The sequence below is a fragment of the Artemia franciscana genome, chromosome 7, assembly GCF_032884065.1.
Source record: "Artemia franciscana chromosome 7, ASM3288406v1, whole genome shotgun sequence".
In the NCBI taxonomy this organism is placed as follows: domain Eukaryota; kingdom Metazoa; phylum Arthropoda; class Branchiopoda; order Anostraca; family Artemiidae; genus Artemia; species Artemia franciscana.
Window position 1 is genome coordinate 63261202 of NC_088869.1, and position 22236 is coordinate 63283437.

General features: G+C 32.2%; 1 protein-coding gene across 5 annotated transcripts in view; it reads left to right on the forward strand.

Annotated features, from left to right (window-relative positions):
- Nucleotides 1-22236, forward strand: part of LOC136029581 (uncharacterized) — a 79477-nt gene that overhangs the window by 20574 nt on the left and 36667 nt on the right. For 4 of the 5 annotated variants that reach the window (XR_010618080.1, XR_010618079.1, XR_010618078.1 and 1 more), the window contains one exon: nucleotides 12239-12419. The exons of the other annotated variant lie outside the window; for it this stretch is intronic. The gene's annotated coding sequence lies outside the window, so the exon portion shown is untranslated. The remainder of the gene's footprint in view (nucleotides 1-12238; nucleotides 12420-22236) is intronic. 5 annotated transcript variants of the gene reach the window in all.

Genomic DNA, 22236 nt, shown 5'->3' on the forward strand with positions numbered 1-22236 from the left:
GCGACAGTATATCTTGTCTCCAATTTAACAGGGTCAAATATGAACCTAGACAATATAGCTATCCAACTTTTTTTTATATACCTTGGACTATTCAGAACATCTTTAGGCATCAATTTAGGATTTCTTCTCTCCATAAGGAAGAAAAATTGAAAACACAACACAATTCTTGTTTCATAATAGACACAAAAATTGTCCTCAGCAGGTTTGCTACTTATGAACCACTTGCAATCAATCTTTTTTACTTTTTTTTAAATAAATGAATGCTTATAATAATATTTTCACAGACTGGCACTTTTCTCTTTTACTCCTTGTTGCTCTCTAGTAAAGATGCCATTCAATTAATTTAAGAAAAAAATTGGTCTCTGGGAAATTCATTCAATTAAGAAAAAAAGTGGAAAAGGGCAAATAAAAGTGGTTTATACCTTGAGAATCTAGGCTACTATTTTTGTGAATATCATGAAATGGGGAATTTTTTTTAAAGGTTTTCTTCTGGAAAGTAGAAATTTAGTTGTTGAGCTAGAGAATTGAAACTTTCAGGGATGTGTATACAGGCTAAAGTATATCCCGGGAAGTTATTTTGAGATCTTTTATTGCAAGAAATTTTTCAAAAATTTCTCACAAATATATTAAAAATAAGAATGCTAAAATACCTTATAACTTCATCAAAAGCTCCTTTCAGATCCTGGAAAGCTGTTCCGGCTTCCAGGGGAATTGTTATGTCACTCGTAATTACCTTTCCATGTGTCATCCAGTATTTTAAAGAATAATTAATGTGGAGTTCAAATATTGAGAAGAATGTTCATTTTAATGAGAATATAAATATGTGGGAGGTTGTGAGAAAATTAATACAATCTTTTCCCGTTAAATTCAAATAGGCTAGGAAAAAACAAGCCGTATCCAGGAGGGCTAAAGGGTATGTACCCCCTGTCCAAAACCTTTCTCAGACTCGTAAAAACGTAACAAAACGAATATAAACAAGTATTTCATGCCTTTCATAGTTTTTGTTTTATAAAGATTCCTCAAAAAAACTGTAATACCCCTTCCCCCTTGGAAATTTCCTGGATACCTGGACACCCTATGAAAGAGATTTAGAAATGTGAAAAATACCAGTTTTCAAATTTTAAGGGGTGTGTAACATTTCTAAATTTTCTATATTGGTAAAACGCAAACAACTGGGAGAAGGAATTGTTGAAACACAAATATTCAATCAACAAAGTCATAATTTGTACCAAAGGCCCAAGAATTTTGATTCTGCCTTGGCCCAACACGTGCACAATAACCCTCACCACTTCATTTTGTTTGAAAACACTTCCATTATTCAGAGGTCCTTGTCGAAATATTTGCTTGATTTTCGTCTTCATATTTTGCTACTGGCTGATAAAATTCTCATTTTCTCAACTATTTGATTTTTTTCATTAATTATATATTATCCTTTCCTGGTTTCTAAAAAAAAAATTGAGCTTTAAATATTATAGGAATGTGTTGAAGCTTGTCTTAAGTTTAATATGGTTCTTTACTTTCCTTTGTAAAACTTCTTTTCTGGATAGTTGTGTTGTAATTAATGTTTATTAAGGGCTTATTTTTGGTTTATTTTGATAATTTTATATAAATATTTATAAAACTATGGTATAAATTAAAAAAAAAAAGTGTTTTTAACTGAAAGTAAGGAGCAACATTAAAACTTAAAATGAATAGAAATTACTCCACATATGAAAGGGCCTTTTCTTCCTCAACACCCCGCTCTTTACGCTAAAGTTTTTTACTGTTTTAAAAAGTAAAGTTAACAGCAAGTGTCAAACTTTAGCATAAAAAGCGGGGTGTTGAGGAGGAAAAACCCCTTTCATATACAGAGTAATTTCTGTATAAGCATCTATATTGAGCATCTCAGACATAAGATCTTTCTACATATCAAGTTTCATTAAGATCCGACCACCCATTTGCAAGATAAAGATACCTCAATTTTCACGTCTTCCAAGATTTCCGGTTTTCCCATCCAACTTCCCTCAATGTCCCTGGATTTGGTTGGGATTTAAGATTAGCTCTGAAGCACAAGATCCTTCTAAATGTCAAACTTCATTAAGATCTGATCACCCATTTGTAAGTTACAAATACATCTTTCTAATTTTTTCAAATGCGTTATATAGAGGAAGGGGGAAGGGGTATAGTTAGGGATCTCAAAATAACTTCCTGGGATATACTTTAACCTGTAGACACATCCCTGAAAGTTTCAATTCTCTAGCCCAACAACTTTCCAAGATAGCAAGAAGTCAATGGACTAGAATTTTACCAAAATTTTATACTTGTCCTTATCTTTATTAACAAGCATTTTATTCTTAACTTGATCACTAGCATCATGTTATTAGCCTACAAAAGATTGAGAATAGTTGAATAAATAAATTATTTAAAAAAGGCTTAAAAATATGGAAAACAAGGTATGGAAACATGACTAATAGAAACTTTATAGATGCTATACAATAAAAATTTTACTCTTATTGAATTTTTTTTTGCATTTTTGAATAGGCTATAATAAAGGCTTATATCTGACTCTATTAGGGGAAGGTTTTTTCTCACCATAGCCAGCATTGCATTTGGAAAAGATATTGGTTGAAGAATAAAGAACCTTTGGCTTTTGTTAATTTAGTGTTTGCTTCAGATCAGCCTACAGGAAAGTTCAACCCAGGCTTTATAGCTCTAGGTAAACGTTAAGCATAGCAGCTCTCCAGAAGGAGACACACTAGAACAAAACAAGACATTTTTAGATTGATAATATTATGATATTTTTTATGGTTTTGTTTTCATTTCTGAAAATCCATTAACAACCCCTCCCCCTCTCATTAATGGTCTCAATTAGCCCTGGACTATACAAAAAATATTAAAAACATTTATATTTTGACTTTTTAATATACATCATATTTAAAATTATCATGTTTCTATCAGTAATCATGAACATATAGATAATTTAACATCATATTTTTTCATCTAATATTCAGAACAATCACTCAGGCTAAACTGGATATCTCAGAGTCCACACAGAATAACCAGTTTTACAATAGATCAGTCAATGCAAAGAACAAAATCAAATATAGTATTAGAGTTAGACATGTGTCCATCGAGGTTACATTGCAACATAAACCATGTAGCTGAACCCTTGTGATGTTGATCTCTTGTGCAACTAAATACTAATAAAACTGAACCCATATGCAGTTCAACCCTATTTAACTGAATCTTTGTGCAAGTCAACCAGTTCTACAACCTATGTTTAATGGAACCCTAATGTGACACAACTCATATCTCAGATCCATAGAGCTGAACTGTATTCATTTCAACCTCAGTGTAATTCAACTCCCATGAAACTTAATTCCTCAATTTCGACCTTAATTCAACACAACCCTCATTTTATTCAATCCCTGTCTAAACCTAAACCTGTCTGACTCAATCCCCATACAATAAACCACATTCAGGTCTACTCCCCTCAAATCAACAATAGAACCAGAAGATGAAATTTAGCTGATTTTGTCAAAGATGACAAAAATAAAATTTAACAAAATGTTCTTTATTTATTGGCCAGTCCTTTTTTATTTATTTCATTTTATGCTGCTTCAACAAGAAACTATCCCTTCTCTCCTCTAAATACAATAGTATATCTGTTGGTTTTATAGCCTATACTTGAAAATTAGCAAAACCATTTAGCCCAAGGCCTAAGCCTACATGAAAGATCATAGTTGCAGCAATAGGTTCAGTTAAATGGGGTTGAGTTGCATAGGCAGTTCAATTTCATGGGGGGAGGGTCAGTTCCATGGGGCTTTAGTTAAAGGGGGTTGAGTTGCATTGAGGTCCAATTAAATGAGGCTACATTGAACAAGGATTCAGTTACATGCACCCTACCCATCAGGGTTGGGGAGCGCATTCTCAAGGTAACAACTATTGTGTTGAAAAGGGGCATAAAATAAGAAATTTAAAGGTAAAATTTTATTTCATTTTGTATGTAGCCTAACCTATGGCTATGTAAATGGGGGGGGGGGGGTGAATTGCCAAACATGCAAGCAAAACCAAACAAAGTGAACAAGATCAGAGGTAAACAGGGAGATTTTCCCATTTCTGAGCTATGAATCAGATAAAAAACTGGACCAATACCTTTTTATTCTCTTGCTGGATGTTATAGCCTAATGGCTCTGCTTGAAAATTCAACTTTAAGCCCTTTAGTGAACATTCAAGATGCCAATTATGTCCTATTAGAGGATGAATTTTGACATGTGTCATTCTTGCTTCTATCCATGTAGGCTACCCAAAAACTGAATAAAATGGGACAAAAATAAGAACCAGTAAACATAAGAAATATATTTGGGATATACATAAGTACATTAGGGGAGTGGGGTTAAGCTTAATGTAGCTGTAGTCAAAATATGTTAACTAAAAATATTTTGCAAATTGAAAAGAAAAAAAGAGGTTGTTTCTATACCTTTTCTAGCTAAAACAAGAGGGTAGGGCATCAATTTTAATCTCTATAAAGGGGTTTAAATTTAATCCCTGAGCATTCTAAAGTGATAGTTATATTTAGAAAGTGCATAAGAAAGGTAGGCTATTGGGTGGTTTTTCCCCTAGTTCATAACTCATCAACAGAGTATGCACCAAATTAGCAATCTAAAAATGAATCTTTTTTTTATCATGCCTGCTTCTGGATAGCCACAATTATTAGCTTCTACCCAACTCTACAACAAATTTCCGGTTCTGTTTGATCCTTGAAGAGGGTTAAATAGAGAACTGATTAAATGAAAACCCTGATAGAAAAGCTGTTTATTTACTTTGCCACTTGGCTGGCAAAAGTATTCTTACATAAAGAGTTTATTACCATTGGGGACAAGACTTCCAACCTTGGGTGGTGAAATATCAGCTGAATGCCAGATCTATCATACACCAGAACTTTCCCATTGTCAGATGTAGCCAATAATACATTGAAGAGACTTGTGACAAACAATTGACTTGAGTTTCTCTTCTTTTGAAGAACGACCAATATCCTCAAATAACAAACCCATAGTTACGATTCTTCTTTAGCCCAACTGCATTGAAATATTTGCTCTTGTTTATTTCTTATTCCTTCTTCTTCTTCTTATTCAGCAGACGGGCTTTTCAGTTGATACTATTTAGCCCTTTTCCTTTTGGCTCACTCTGTGAGATCGACAGAGCTATGGAGCTGGTTAATCTTATATGATTTGTATCTGCTCAGATTTCTTGAAGTATATCTTTTGATACCAGTAGTTGAATTATAAGAGAGTATATATTGATCTCTGTGCTCTGCGGGAGAGTATGGTCAGCAAGACTCTTGGCTGTTAGTGGAATTTTGTGGTGTTTGAAGCATTCTAACATTTTACATCGCAGGGTATACTGTGCAGACGTCAGCATATTACATTCAAATAGGCAGTGATCTATTGTTTCATTCTTAACATTACATGACCTGCAAAGGGGGGACGAGGGAACTTCGCCACTTGAATTAGGGATCTGATATGAAAATGCCTGAAAATTTAGCCCATTTGAACCTGACCGAATCCTATGATAAATCTTGGAAAGGTGCTTACTTGGGAAGGGTGATGGGGTAGGATTCTTATTATTTATCAGTACCTCTGTAAATCTCCAGCGGTAAATATATCTAATGGGAATTGGTCTCCCACTTGGCTGGTCAATATTTAAAGCATTTTTTGCTATTTCATCTGCCTTATGGTTACCTATTATACCCGAGTGGCTTGGAATATACTGTATATGAGTTAAAATACCTTTTGAAGCAAAAATATCAATAATCCTAAGACAAAGAAATGTGTCAATATCCATCTTATTTTGAGAAGCTGACGAAAGAAGCTCAAGGCTTGACAAAGAATCAGAATAAATTATAATATTTTTAATATTAACTTTCATATATTCATTAACCATGAGGAAATCTAATGCCATGATTATGGCATTTAGCTCGGCAGACATTACAGATGAATTATCTTGTGATCTCTCTCCTAAAGCGATATTATGGGTTGGGAAGAATGCTCCGCTTGCCACTTTCTCATTCATTTTGGACCCATCTACAAAAATTTGGAAATGGTTTTTATAAGCAACATTATTTAGTTCGGCAAATTTTTTCTGAATAAAAGAAATGGAGGTAAGTTCTTTGGTCCACTTTGAGAAGTCAGTCTTTATTATGGGGGTTGACCAACTCCAAGGGGGGGTTTGGGGGAATGTGGGTGCAATAGATTTTACTGGCACTGGGAACTTCTTCTGGATATTTGCATATTCATTTGCAACGCCTCTAAACATAGATGGATTTCTTAACCAGTTATGCAGGGTATGAGAATCATTGGCTTCAATTTTTGTAAGGTACTTAATTAGTAGAGAGCTGCTTCTATCATTTATTGGTGATAGTCCACTCTCAGTAAGCAGAAACTTAGTTTTTGTTGGTTTCCTAAGACCAAATATAAGACGAATTATATCATTTTGTGTCGTTTCGATTTTTTTGCATGTGGGTCTTAGCACAAGCACCATAAACTATGAGGCCATAATCAATATGGGGTCTTATATATGATTTATAAAATTGGAGTAGTGTTTTCTCATTACAGCCCCAAGGTGTGGCTAGTAGCCTTTTAATTATTCTTATTTTTCTATAGCACTTTTTTATTGTATTTGTGATGTGGAGGTGGAAATTTAGTTTTTGGTCAAGTATGAGCCCTAGGTAATTAATTTGATTGTCCTCTGGGATAAGTATTCCATTTAATGTTAGCCTAGCATCATAATGATTTCGCTTATGGTGGAATTGGATAATTTTTGACTTTGTGGGTGCAGTAGGTAAAATGGACTTTTGGGAGAACTTTTCAAATTGGAAAAGTGCATTTTGCAACTTTGAATGCGCAATCTCGAAGGTATTGCCAGTTGCCCATAATACCAGATCGTCAGCGTACTGTAGATTGGTATGTGGGAGGTTCATGTCCCACAGAAAAAGTGAAAATAGGAGGCAGCTCAGGACTGCACCCTGTGGAAGGCCTTTGGTTATTGAAGTTTTGGGTGAAGAGGCTGAACCTACACAAACAATGAAACTTCGGTTTTCTATAAAGGATTATGTGAAGGATACGAATTTGGGGGGTAGTCCAAGGTTTGTAAGTTTAACTAATAGAATCTGGTGGTCAACATTATCATAAACTCCTTCAAAATCTAGGAATGCAGCAGTTAAGACATTATTTTTTGATAGGGAGTCATTTATTGCATTTGTTAACACTATGAAAGCATCTGTTGATGAGTGGTGTTTCCTGAAGCCAGTTTGAGTATGAGGTATCAGATTATTCTTCTCAACAAACCAAAGCAGCCGATGGTAAATCATTTTCTCCATTAATTTTCCCAGCACTGGGGTAATCATTATGGGTCTATATGACTGAGGGTCATGTTTAGGTTTATTTTTCTTTAAAATTGGTATGAGAGATGAACATTTCCAGTTATTAGGGAATGTGGATGTAGCCCATGCATGGCTATAGCAATTTAGGAGCTCCTGTTTGTACAAAGGGGAAAGATTCTTTATCCATATAGGGTGTATATTATCATAGCTACTTGTGGCATTGGCCTTGATATGCTGAATTGCATTATTCAATTCATGTATTGAGAAGGGATGGTTTATATATTCTGAACCTGGTCGGGGCTGGTAAATAGGATTTGTCATGATTTGTGTGGTGATATTTTGGTTTTTTGATGTTAGCTTTTTTGAGAAAAGGGAGGCAAATAATTTTGTCTTATCAATGTCATTATCATAGTGGGAATTCTCATGTATTAGTTCATACATAAGAGGGTTGGAGGATGTTTTTTTCCCACAGATTTTGCTTATAAGTCTATGTATTCTTGGCTCAGATGTTTCTCTGGAAAGATTATTTGCAAAATTATTCCAATAATTATATTTGGCATTAGTTATTGTTCTCTTGAGGTTAGCCTCTGCTTGTAATTTACTTAAATATGTGTCAGGGGATGGTTTTCTTAGGTGTGCTATCCTAGTTGCATTTTTTATTCTCCACATAATTTGGCAATCTTTTGTCCACCATGCTTTAGGGGTGTGTTTAGGGATGGTTTTCCTAGGTGAAGTTCTGGGGATAGCTTGATTAGCTGCATTTGCTAATATTGATGTCATAGCTTCAGCACACGTGTCAGCAGTTACAACTGAGGTATGAGATTTCTGGGTTAAACTTAGAACTTCTTCATTAAGCTTATTTCTAAACATGGTCCAATTTGCTTTGGTGTTGACATATTTAGGGATATGTGGGAGAATATTGGCTGGTTCATTTAAGGAGGATACTATTGCAAAATGGTCAGTGCATAGATTTTCAATTTTCTTAATATAAATTTTATTTAGTATATTTATTGAAACAATTTGTAGGTCAATAGTTGAAAATTTACCACTTTTGGGGTTAAAATATGTATTTAGATTAGGAGGGGTAGCAATTGCTAAATCGGCATTATTTGAAATCAATCTTTCAATGAGCTTACCAGCTTTATTTGCTGGCTTATCCCCCCACAGAAGACTGTGGGCATTAAAATCCCCGCAGATGATTATGTTTTTTAGCATATTAGAATTAGTAATATAAGTGAAAAAATCCATGGCATCTGTAGTCTGGCCATTGGGGTTATAAAGTCTTAATATGTATGTTTTTGTATTATTTATCCAGACAATGATGCCAATAACATCAACATCATTTGAAAAATCTGGGAAATTAATACCGCAAAATTTAATATTATTATTTAAAATTATAGCTATGCCACCTCCTTTTCTCTGAGAAGACCTATCCTTTCTCAGGATAGTATATCCTGGAAACTTTGTTTGTTGGTTATTAGTCAAATGGGTTTCTTGAAGGCAAGCAATATCAATGGAATTTTTATTCATAAAAGATTCCTTTCACTAAAAAATTCACTTTTCTTTGATTTCTTCAAGAAAAGGTTTATTTGGTTATGACAAAATAAAGGCCATAGTACGTGAACGGACGATCTTCAAACTGGAAACTTTTTAGCAAGGATTTTTTTCTTACATAAGGAATCTGCTTCATAGACACAAGACAGGTTTTCTTTTTGGCTGTGAAAAGTTGATATTTCGAAAAATAGTGGTATGACATGGCGCACTGATCTTTCTTCAGCAGCACGCTTTAGCTGACGCCAATTTTTTTTTTTTTTTACTACGAAACAATTTCAAATCTCTTCAAGAAATCTTCGTGACATGTTGGTCCAATCCTAATGAACAGAAGGGTCTAACAAAGCCCCTTACAACTTCCATGCATTATGTAACGATACACGTTAATTTCTATGTAAAAGTCCTTATTTATTAATTTTTATACTCATTCGCCATTTAAAAGACTTGAAATTAACCAAGTGGCTGAGTTTGTTTTATGAAAACTGCTTTTTTGTTAAGTTTTGATATTCAGCCACCAATTGAAACGATTTGGAATTTACCTTGTAGCTGAATTTTTTCTATGCAAAAGTGCTTTTTTATTAATTTTTGAAACTCAGTCACTAATTAAAATATTTGGAATTTACCAAGTAGCTAAGTTTGTTCTTTGCAGAAGTACTTTTTATTAGTTTTTGCCACTCCGTCACGAATTAAAAGACTTGGAATTTACCAAGTATCTGAGTTTGTTCTATGCAAAAGTGCTTGTTATTAATTTTGATACTCCATCACCAATTAGAGGATTTGGAATTTACCAAGTACCTGAGTTTGTTCCATGCAAAGTGCATTTTTTAATTAATTTTGATACTCAGTCACCAATTAACAGGCTTGGAATCTATCAAGCAGCTAAGTATGTTCTATGTAAAAGTTATTCTTTGATAATTTTTCAACATGATTTTTTTTTACAGTTAGAGAGATATGAATGGGTATTTTTCAAAATGATGCGGGTTTTTTAGTTAGAGGTATATAAGTTGAAGTTTTTCAAATATCAGAGGCAGGTGAAAAGGAATTTTTCAAAATTCAAACTCATAAACAGAAAATTAAAAGATTTTTACGAAAGTCAGAAAAGAAAGAATAGGAATAACTTTTCAAAAGTCAGCAACATGTGGACCAGATTTTTTTTTTAAGTTGAAAAACACAAAAAGAATTTCTTCAGGAAACTCAAATGTAAATAATATTTGAATAAGATTTTCAAAAGCTAGAGACGAATCAACAAGATTTTTCAACAATTGGACACACGTGAATGGGCTTTTCTTCCGACAAAGTTGGCGAACCGGATTTATTTTCTTAAAAGTTATGAGCATATGAATTGGAGATTTATCATGATTCAGAAGCAGATGAACAGGAATTTTATCAAAAGTTGGACACGTAAACAGAATCTTCAGGTTTTTACCAAGTCCAGAAAAACAAGAACGAGAAATAATTCTTAAGTTAAAAAACAAATCTTTTTCAAAACACATTTTTTCAAAAATCAAAGGCTCATGAATTATGTTTTTTCCGAGATGTAGTGAGATATGAGTTGTTTTTTTTCCAGAGAAATGATAAATGAACCATATTTTCCGGTATAGTTATATATGGTCACATAAAAAGAATTTTCAGGGTTTTTACCAATGTCAGAGAAATAAGAACGGAAACTAGTTCATAATCTAAGAGAAACATACAAAATGTTTTTTTTTTCAAAAGTTAAAGCCACATGAATGATGCTTATTTTCAAGGTGCAGTGAGACATGAAAGTTTTTTTAAGAGATAAAGACAAGTGAATTGCAGGTTTTTCAACAGTCAATGACGCGTGAATATGATTTTTTCAACAGTTGGAAATAGATACAAGGGAATTTTTCGAAAAGTCAGAAATGTACATTTTTTTAGTTAGTTTTTTCAGCCATTTGAAATAAGGTTTTCAAAAGTCAGGGGCTTTTAAATGAAAATTTTTCTTAAGTCAGGCATATAAACAGGATTTTCCAAGTTTTTGTTTTACCAAATTCAGAGAAACAAGAACAAGAATTTTATTTCAAATGTCAAAGGCATTTGAATGATAATTTTCTAAAGTCAGACACATAAACAGCATTTTCAAGGGCTTTTTCTAACCAAATTCAGAATAGAAACTTTTTCTAAGGTCAGGAACATGCTAACCAGCTTTATTCTGCTCCAAAAGTTGAAAAACAAACAATTTCTTCCATGCGCTCAAAATGAATTGAATTTGAATGGGTCAATAATCGGGCACACATGAATAGGTCTTTCTTCAGACAGTGACTTGCGAACCAGAATTTTTAAGAATAAAAGGCAGATGAATTGGGATTCATCATGACTCAGAGGCAGATGATCGGGAATTTGATCAAAAGTCGGAGACATAGACAGAGTTTTCAGGATTAGTCAAAAGCCCATGAATGATGTTTTTTCCAAGATGCACTGAGACCTTAGTGGTTTTTTTTTTCAAGAAAAGAGAAAAGTGAACCATATTTTCCAATATAGATATAGATGGCCACAGAAACAGAATTTCTAGGGTTTTTACCAATGTCAAATAATTAAGAACAAGAATTAATTGATAAGTTACAAGAAATATACAGTACAGAATTGTTTTTCCAAAATCAAAGCCATATAAATGATGCTTTTTTCAAGAGGCAGTGAGGCATGAGCGTTTTTTTAAAGAGATAGACACACATCAATTGTAGTTTTTTCAAGAGTCAGAGACATGTGAACAAGCATTTTTCAACAGCCAAAGATATATAAAAGGGAATTTTTTACAAAAGTCAGAAATGTATATTTTCTTTTGTTTAGAGGCAAATCAATCAGTCAATCAATTTATTAATACTGAAATACTTTTACCAACTTAAAAAAAAAATTTGGCCCAAGAAGCTTTGCTTGTTATAGGTCAATATGAATTGAGGTTTTTCAAAAGTCAAAGCCATGTGGATGGAATTTGTCTAAAGTCAAACACAAAAAAAGGATTTTCAAGTGTTTTTACTAGAGTCAAAGAAACAAGAACAGGATTTGTTTTAGAAGTTGGAAACAAGTGAATCAGATTCATTTTTCTTTTCAAGAAGTTGAAAAGTGCAAATAGAGACACATCAACAAGATTTTCAACAATCGGACGCGCTTGAGATGGCTTTTCTCTGACAAAGATTTGTAAATCGTATTTTTTTCTAGCATTTAGAAACATATGAGTTAGGATTTATCATTATTCAAAGGATTTTCAAGTGCTGGAGACACATCAACATAATTTTTCAATCGACGGGAAGATGCAAATGGTGTATTTTAGAAAAAGAAAACGAGTGAATTGGATTATTTTTTTTTCAGGAGTCAGAGGCACGTGAATGGGATTGTCAAAAGCTGGAGGCAAATCAGCATAATTTGTCAGCAGTCGGAGGGATACGCATGGGATTATTTTCAAAACAGAAACGTTGGAATTGGATTTATTTTTGTCAAGAAAGGCAGATGAATGGATTTTTCTGCTTTATTTTTCCAAAGTCAGTGACAGGTAAACGACATTTTTCAAAAGAGAGAGACATGCAAACCTATTTTTTCTAAAGCTTGACGAATGCAAAACATAATTTCTTCAGGAAAGTCTATTAGCCAATACATTTAAATGGGATTCTCAAAGGCTAGAGATGATTCAACAAGATTTTTCAAAATCGAATACACCTAAATGAGACTTTTATTCAAAGTCAGAAGCTCGTGAGCCAGTTTTCTATATTTAGTTAAAGCCATATGAACGGAGGTATTTCAAAAGTCAGGTGAATCATAATTTTTCAAAAGTCAGACACATAAACGGGATTTTCAATGGGTTTTTACGGGAGGTAGAGGGATAAAAACATGAATTATTTTCAAAGTCAGAAACCTGTAAATCCAATTTTATTTCAAAAAGTTGAAAAACCCACACTAGCAAAGTTTATTCGGGACGCTCAAAATTGAATGAAATTTAAATGCGGTTTTCAAAAGCTAGAAAAGCATAAACAAAGTTTTTCAACAATAGAACACACTTGAATTTTCTTTTCTTCAGACACAGATTTGCGAGTCAGATTTGTTTTTTTGTTTATAGAAGCATACCAATTAAGATGCGTCAACAAGGTTTTTCAACAATCGGATCCACCTAAATGAAAATTTTCTGTAATGTCAGATGTGTATGAACCAGATTTTTTACCAGGTATTTTTAGGCATCATTCATGCGTATTTTACTTTTGAAAAAAATTCTGTTTTGTATGTTTCGTTTAACTTATGAATTGATCCCCTTTCTTGTTTCTCTTACATTAGTAAAAACTGCGAAAATTCTGTTTATGTTTCCAGCTTTTGATAAAAGTCACGTTCATCTGCCTAATTCCTAATCCCGGTAAATCCTTATTCGTATAACTCTAACTTTAAAAAAATCAGGTTCGTACGGCACTGTCTGGAGAAAATCCAATTGACGTGTGTTCGAATGGTTAAAATCTTGTTGATGTGTCTCTAGCTTTTGAACATCCCATTAAAGTATACTTCACTTGTGAGTTTTCTGAAGAAATCCTTTCCGTTGGTTTTCAAGGTTTTTCAAAAAAATCTTGTGCCCATGTTTTTCTCTTGTCTTTCTCTGATTTTGGTAAAAAACCTCGAAAATCCTGTTTATTTTTATGACTTTTGAAAAGTTTTCTTCCACCTGCCTCTGAATTTTGGAAAATTGCAGTTCTTGTTTCACTGACTATGGTAAAAATCTGACTACTCTTAGAATTTTAAGAAATTCCCATTCACCCGCCTCTGAATTTTGAAAAACCTCAACTCATATGCCTCTTAAAAAAACCCCATTTATTTCTGATAAATTCCCATTCATATTTCTCCGACTGTAGAAAAATTTATGTTCACCTTTCTGTGACTGTTTAAAAAGCTGTAGTTTACTTTTCTCTGTCTCTTGAAAAAACCCTGCTAGTATAGAGTAATTGCAAATTCTTCCCCACCTGGATGACCCCTTCAATTTACATCATTTTCAGTCCATTTTACATTTTAAAATAAAATATTGCCAATTTTGAAGATGTTACATCCCTACATTCAAAATGGAAACAGGTCTTTGGAAATCAAATTTGGTCTCATCATACTTTTCATAATGTGAACAAGCTTTCTAGATCCCAATTAGATCATCCCAGTAATGTACCCCATTTTCACTTGAGTTGATACCCTTTTAAATGAAGATTTTTGAAATTTTTGTACTTTTCAATCATAAGCTTTGAGATAAAAAAGGGTCTTGTGAAATACAAATATGTTTAATATGTGAAATAAAAGTGTAATTATATTCCATTTTATATACTACTGATAAAATGTAATAATTGAATAATTAGTGGATAGTTCTATATCAATATATAAATACTTTATATTATCTTTTTTTCTTTCATTAACCTTTAAAATCGCATCTTTATCTATTTTTTTCAATTTAAGCTGATTTGGCATCAAAAGGCTTAGGTGCAAATAGACCAGCCATTTCACCTTTAAAATCAATAATAGTAATGAGTTTTTTTTTCATATTTAGTCGTTACAAATTTAGTTCTCGTAATCGTGTATCCCATTTCAATGACTAAGTCTTCTTTCCTACTAGTTCGACTATATTTATTTTCTTTTTTCATTTCGCATAAAAGTTTCTCCATTTATTAGTATATAATTTTATTGAACAAAATCTCCAAATTGAAAAGAATATATATATTAACATATGATTTACTATCAATGACATCCATGATTACTTTTCTCTCAGAAAATATAACACAGTAGATATTATATGGATTAGCAGGTACTTGATCTAATAAAAGTTTATTTTTATATATCAGCAGTGGATCCTCTTCGATAAATGTTTGATTCATGCTTTAAAACATAAAAAATAAAGGATATACTGTTAAAAAATAATTATAACTTACAATTGTTCCACTATCCTGGAAAATTTTCTTTCATAATAGAAATTTTTTTCCAATGGAAAACGGACTTTCCATTATAATGGAAAATTTCATTATAATAGTAAATTTTATTATCTATCATAATGGACTATTTATAATGGATATTTCGCAAGGAGAGCGGCAAAGGTAATAGGAAGTTGGACTTGTACTTAAAAATGTAGATTATGCTTTTACATATTTTCCATTACAATTGATAGTTAGAAATTATAGTGGATAGTACGCAGGGAGAGCGGCAAATAAAATGGTAATTTGGACTTATAATTCAAAATGGATCTCAATTTGTTTTATACTTGTGCCTATGTCGTTGGCTAAGATAGATCAAAATTACTGCCTAAGTTCGATACTAAGCAGCTATTCTTGTTGGTGTTTAATGTCGTATAATAACTCTTTACTAAGTGTTGCATTCTTCCTGGTCCATAAAAAATTGTGTTTTTATGGACCAGGAAAAATTGATAAAATCAGACAAAATCATGGATCTGACTTGAAAAAAGGAAAAATTTATCAACTATCATAATGAAGAAACAAAGAATCACGGATTTTTACAAACTGATTTGAAAACAAATGATGCAACTTTCAAGTACTGAAAGAACTTGAATATTCGATAAATAAAATTTGTGTTTACTAGATGAACAAGTTTGGAACCTTAGGAAGTAAATATCGGAAGTATACATATAATGACAGCAGATTACTGGATGATGATGGTAATCTTGATTTACAATTGAAACGATTAACTAATCTAGGTGATCCAAAATTAGAGAAAGGTGCTATGAATTTGCAAAATGTGAAAATTATTTCAAGCAATTTCAAGGGCAAAGTTTGTTAATAAACAAATTCTTACAAGTCAATATTTAAGTGAGAATATTAATAGATTATTTCAAATTTATCAATCACCTGATAATATATATTGACTAGATATGAAAATAATACGTTCTGAGACCATACTGGCTGTGTAAGATGTATGAAAACAAAGAAAGGAAATTATAAATGAAAAGAGAAGAATCAAATAGGTGAAAAACGAGAATTTTATTTTCCAGTAGCAAAATACGAAAAACAAGCAAATGTTTTCGACAAGGACCTCCGCCAAGTCGTCCTCAGTGCTAAAAAAATAAGGAAGAGGAAAAAGAAAAAAAGAAACAAAGAAGAAGCAAAAACAAAATCTAACCTTCTTAAATGAACCGTACGAGAAGAAAAAAGACACTGACTCGAACAACAAAAACCAACTTGAAATCAACGAAAGAAAAGTTACCAATTAGATAGAATGAGTATCCTTTGCCTTGCAAAAGATTTCGCCTGTCTACAATGTCGGTTTTCATTAGATATGCGGACAGGTAGTCTTAAATTAGACTGGGCAAAAATATTCATAGATTCTTTTAATAATAAATAGTTATAAATTGGGCTTAAGGAAATATCTCCCGTGTCTCTATTTATAGCCAAATTTCGCCCAGTCTAATTTAAGACAACCTCTCCGCATGTCTAATGAAATTTATTATTTCCTTTCTTTGTTTTCATATGTTAAGAGTTGAAAATAAGGGACTATTAGAAAAACTACCTTCAAAGTAAAAAAAGAAGATGTTAATTAGAAAATAGAAGAATTAGAAATGTTGAAAATCCAAAACATGGTGCAGATGCGGTTAATTTTTCAAATTTATTTGTATACTCGAAGGGCATTATGCAGCTATCTGAACGCTTAGATAATTTGAAAAATGTTTAATAAATATACTTGAAAAGGATCCTGATGAAGCATTTTAAAAGAGAATGAAAGGAACGTTGAAGTAAAAATCAAGCCTATTAAGTTTTTTGAAAAGAGCATTACAAAAACCTTTACCTAGGAATTTTATTTTTAAAATTAATTCTGTAATAAATTGAAGAATATACAATTTACTCATCAGAATTTCAAAAAGAAAACATTAAAATGTGTTCTGATGCAAAACAAAAATCTAAAGTAACGCATACAAAAATGACTGAACTAGAACCTTTTAAATTATTACTTCATAAAAGACAGGTAACTTAGATTGAAAAATATAAAAATTAAAATAAAGGATGAGATTTTGACTTATTCTACAAACAAACTTCTTCAATACCATACAAGATTAATCTTGATAAATCTGAAATCTATAAGAAGGCTAACTTTATTGAATAAACAATTCATTTATGCCATCTTCAAAAAGTAGTAAACAGATGTTTTAAGAAAACGAAAATTGCCAAATTCGAATAGAAAATATCTTCTCAAGTCCAGAATTTTAACAAATTGATTTGTGTTCATTTGTGTGTTGATTATATAGAAAGAAGATTCAAGGGATTGGGTCCACAGAATTTTATATAAAATTTATTTTCAAGTATAAATGGAAGATGAACTAGAAAAGGGATTATTTGTTTTTGTGGAAGTTTTAAATATTATTTAAATGTTAATAATTCTTTCCTAGCATCCAAATTTATCTTTAGCGTTTCAGGTTTATATGCTTTTACTATGTTATCCCTTGTTTCCTCAAGTCTTGGGACAGTTCTGATTGAAAAACCTGAAAAAGTGTCTAAGAATAGAATAAAAAAAGGCTGAGTAAGAAACTGCTTAATAATTCTATTTAGGATTGCTGTCTATGTATAAATCCAGTGAATTGGTTAATGACGAAACAATTAAACGAGAAACTGAATTGCGCAAAATGTTACAGTTTTTGCTCGTGAAAAATATATGAAGTAAGTTAGATTAAAGGATTATAAATATTGTGTTAATCTTAAGCCATTACTCACAAGCCTGTGGACTCTTATCCATTTTTACTATTTTTTATTTATTTATGTAAATTCTTTACATTTTTCAATAGACAAATTAATAGAATATACAATAGGAAGCTCCTCTGATTCTTACTCCTTAATCTAATGCCCCTTGCCCAAACGTATTGACACTATCAGCTGCTACACAATGTAAAAGCGAGAATGTAACTGTTGGATCGCGACCGAGGATCAGTCAATCGCTTTACCAACTCGGCCATGCTGGCCTGTAAGCAGATTTCATATAATATTTTTGTGTTTCATTTACAGAGTTCTGACGCGTGTTTAAATATCTTCCCAGAATTCCGAATAAAAGATTCTTAGGAAGAGAGCCAGAGGTAATTAAAAGAAAAATTATTTTCAATCTAAAGATTTGTTTAATATAATCAGCTACTAATAAACGGAGAAAACTTTCGGTGAAATGAAAATGGAAAATAAATATAATCGAAATATTAGGTAAGAAGATTTAGATATTGAAATGGAATGCGTGATCACAGAAATGAAATGTCTTACAACTATATATGAAAAGAAACTCGCCGTAATCATTGATTTTAAAGGAATGATGGTTGGTCTATTTGCACCAAAGCGTTTTGATTCCAAAGCAGCTGATATTGAGAAAAAATTTTAAAAATTAGATAAAGGTGTAATTTTAAAGGATATTGAAAGAAAAAATAAAGGTAATATAAATTATTTAAACACTTATATCGAACCATCCACTGCATATTGAATTATTACATTTTGTTGCTAATATAGGGAAAACTGAAGATAGTTAAACTCTTATTTCACAAATTAATCAAATTCTTATTTCACAAGCCCTGTTTTGATCTTAATGCTCATGAAGGGAAATTGTAAAAATGTCAGTAACCTTCATTGAAAATGATCTGAAATCAATCAAAATGCTGTACAATGATGGGGAGATCTAGGGGGGTCTACAACCCGGATTCATATTATGAAAAGTATAAAAGTGAGACTAAATTTAATTTTCAAAGACCTATTTTCATGTTGAATACATGGATGGAAATGTTCAAAATGTGCAATATTTGATGTAAAAAAGATATAGAATGGGCTGAAAGTAAGTTAAATTTATTGGGTGATCTAGGTGAGGAAGAATAGGCAATTACTTTACTATTCCTGCTCATGTCTCATTGCATCCTAAAAAAACATCACTCAGGTGCCTTTGAATTTCAAAAAATTATGTTTTGCATATTTCTTTTAACTTATTAACAAATTCCAACTCTTGTTCCTCTGAAATTGCCATTCACCTGCATCTTACTTTTGAAAAACCTCCATGCATATACCTCTAATTAAACAAAAGAATCGCGATCGTACTTTAAAAATAATGGAAACATAACAAAGTTTTGCAAGGAAATATTTCTATTGAAATATCGCCATCTAGAACATCGCCATTACAAAAAAATAAATCATTTGAAGCCATTCCATAGTATAGTTCATTATGTTTTCTCTTGACATTGCACTTATTCCTTTTCGGTGCTATGCACAAGCTGTTGAACAAATCTCAAAGCTCCCCCCCCCAAAAGAAGTTAGAATTGTTTTTTAAAGAAAAAAAAGAAAAAAATATCACTACAAAACAATATTTTTCTGGAGGAAAAATCGCGACTAACATATGTATATCAGCTTCATTTTGTATTTCAAAAAATCACTAGTAAATTTATTTTATAATTATGTATAATGTTATTTTAAGAAATGAGAAAAAAAGTTTAAAAAGTTTTTAAGTCCCCCCAAAAAGTTGGAGAAATGTCTAAGTTTAAATAAAATAAAAAAGTTAAAAACATAATTGTGAGTTAAAAAAAGGGAGGCGGAAGCTGGGGATGGGCATTGGGGGTTCTTGGATGTAAGACTAGAAAGACCATACGTTCCCTCTAAAAAACGCCATAATAATTGATTCATTGGGGACAAAAGTTGGCCGGTTTACTTTACCCAAGCACGTCATGAGAAAAAGGGGCTGCAGACTTTTCGCTTTTTGATTTATTAAAATTCTGTTCGTATTATAAAATGTATTTTAGGTGATCTTGTTGCTATGGAAGGTCATTACCAGATCTGGCTTCTAAGTATGCTAATAATGTATTCATTGGAATAGGCAAATGAGGTGTATCCTTTGTATTCAGAAGAAATCTGGTTGGTATTTAAACTAGTTAAGGAAATGATGTATCCACTGGCCCTGTTGACCTCATACTACTTAGATAAATTATTTTGACAGCTGTATTTGGACTGTATATTCCAAATGGAGCATATTCAACAACAGCGGCTTTTTACTCCTTAAAATAATTGCAACAGCATTAACACCTTTAAGGGGCTATTAATATCAATTATTCCAAACAAATACACTGTCTTTTAATTTACAATTGAAACGAAAATATATTAATTATGGCTAAAATTTCTCAATAAGACTCTCAAAAATAAAAAAATAGCTTTTGACACACGAATAATGGCAAAAGTTCGACTATTTTTGCTTCACATCTGGGAGTAAATATAAATGCAGTAATAACAAAACAAATAGTCTAAGCAAAACATATAAAGAAAAACACAATAAACAGTTTACAAAAACCAAACGAGAAGTAAATGAAAAGTCTCAAACAGGTTCCAGCATGGTGAAGAACAAACCAATAATAATGACCAAGCAAGGCGAAATGTCCTGTGTATCTAAACTATTGCAGATCCCAAATATCTTCTTATATGGAATTATTCAAAGAGGAAACAATGTTTTTATTTTAAAAATCTATTTTCCGCCCTATATTGAAATAAAATACATATTTAATACATATTAAGGAAATATCATATTTGGAAAATTGAGCAAATCTTTAATTTCAAAATAATTCTGTAAAAACTTTTTGATCTTACTTTTAAATAAAAGAAATTCGATTTTTGTCCGCTGAAAGTAACAAGATATCCCTTCTCTCTACAGAAAAATTCTCCCCCGAAAATTCACCCTATGGAATGTTTTCCTTGGACAAATTTCCATATTTTTCATTTAACAAACACTATATGTAAACAATGGTCAGATTGATTAGCTTACAATCCTTTCCCTATGCAAAACTTGCCTTAGAAAGCTAACACCGGAAAATTTCTTCCCCACTTAAAATTCTCTCAGTGGGATATCACTCTCCACCCTCTCTCCCCGAGAAACTTCCCCCTCAAAAATTTCCGTATATCTTACAATAACAAATACTGCAAGTGTGATTTTAAGAATTTAACTTAAAATCTAAACTTTTAAATTTTCATGAAAAACGAAAGTCTCTCCATCGATACTAGCTATTTTAACGTAAAACCAAGTTATTAAATAAAAAAAACAAGTTTTTTAACTGAAAGTAAGGAGCGACATTAAAACTTAAAACGAACAGAAATTACTTCGTATATGAAAGAGGCTGCTTCCTCATCAACGCCCCGCTCTTTACGCTAAAGTTTGACTCTGTCTCTCAATTCTTCTTTTTAAAACAGTAAAAAACTTTAGCGTAAAGAGCGGGGCGTTGATGAGGAAGCAGCCTCTTTCATATACGAAGTAATTTCTGTTCATTTTAAGTTTTAATGTCGCTCCTTACTTTCAGTTAAAAAAACTTGTTTTTTTTTATTTAATTTCTGAACGTTTTTGAATCAATGTATGTTTTGATTTTGGCTCTCCGCAGAGGAATAATTAAAACAAAATTTACATTTGTTTTTTTTTGGCTAAATGGCTTTCTCATAATTTTGATCGAATGATTTTGAGAAAAAAAGAGCAGGGGAGGAAGCCTATTTGCCCTCCAATTTTTTGGTTAATTAAAAAGGCAACTAGAGCTTTTAATTTTTTATGAATATTTTTATTAGTAAAAGATTTACGTAACTTATAAATTAGCTTACGTAAAGAACTTTTGTGTTCTCATATTTTTATTACATATATGAGGGGGTTCGCCCCCTTGTCAGATCCTCGCTCTTTACACTACAGCTTAAATTTTGTCCCAATTCATTAAGAATGACCCCAGAATCACAAAAGCCGTAAAATAAATAGTTGAAATTACTAAAAATACTTTAACGTAAAGAGCGAGGTATTAGGAGGAGTTGAGCCCCTCAAATGGGTAATAATTTCTGTTTGTTTTAAGTTTTAATGCTGTTCCTTACTTCCAGCTGAAAGAAATTTTTCATATTTATTTTTTCATTGTGTTTTTAAATAATGCTAGTAAATCCTGCGCTCCCTTCATGGAGATTTTCTTCCCCCATGACAAATTATCGATGGAAAGTTCCCCCAGCATATCCCCCTCTTCTCAACCCCTCCCCCAACCAAAAAAATCCTCCTGAAAACGCCTGTACACTTCCCAATAACCATTACTATATGTAAGCATTGGTCAAAGTTTGTAACTTGTTGCCCCTCCCATGGGGACTGTGGGGGAGTAAGTCGTCCCCAAAGACATAGTTATAAGGTTTTTCGACTACGCTGAATAAAATGGCTATCTCAGAATTTTGATCCGTTGACTTTGGTAAGATAATTAGCGTGGGAGGGGGCCTAGGTGCCCTCCAATTTTTTTGTCACTTAAAAAGGGCACTAGAACTTTTCATTTCCGTAAGAATGAGCCCTCTTGCAACATTCTAGGACCATTGGGTCGATACGATCACCCCTGGGCAAAAAAACAAAAAAAAAAC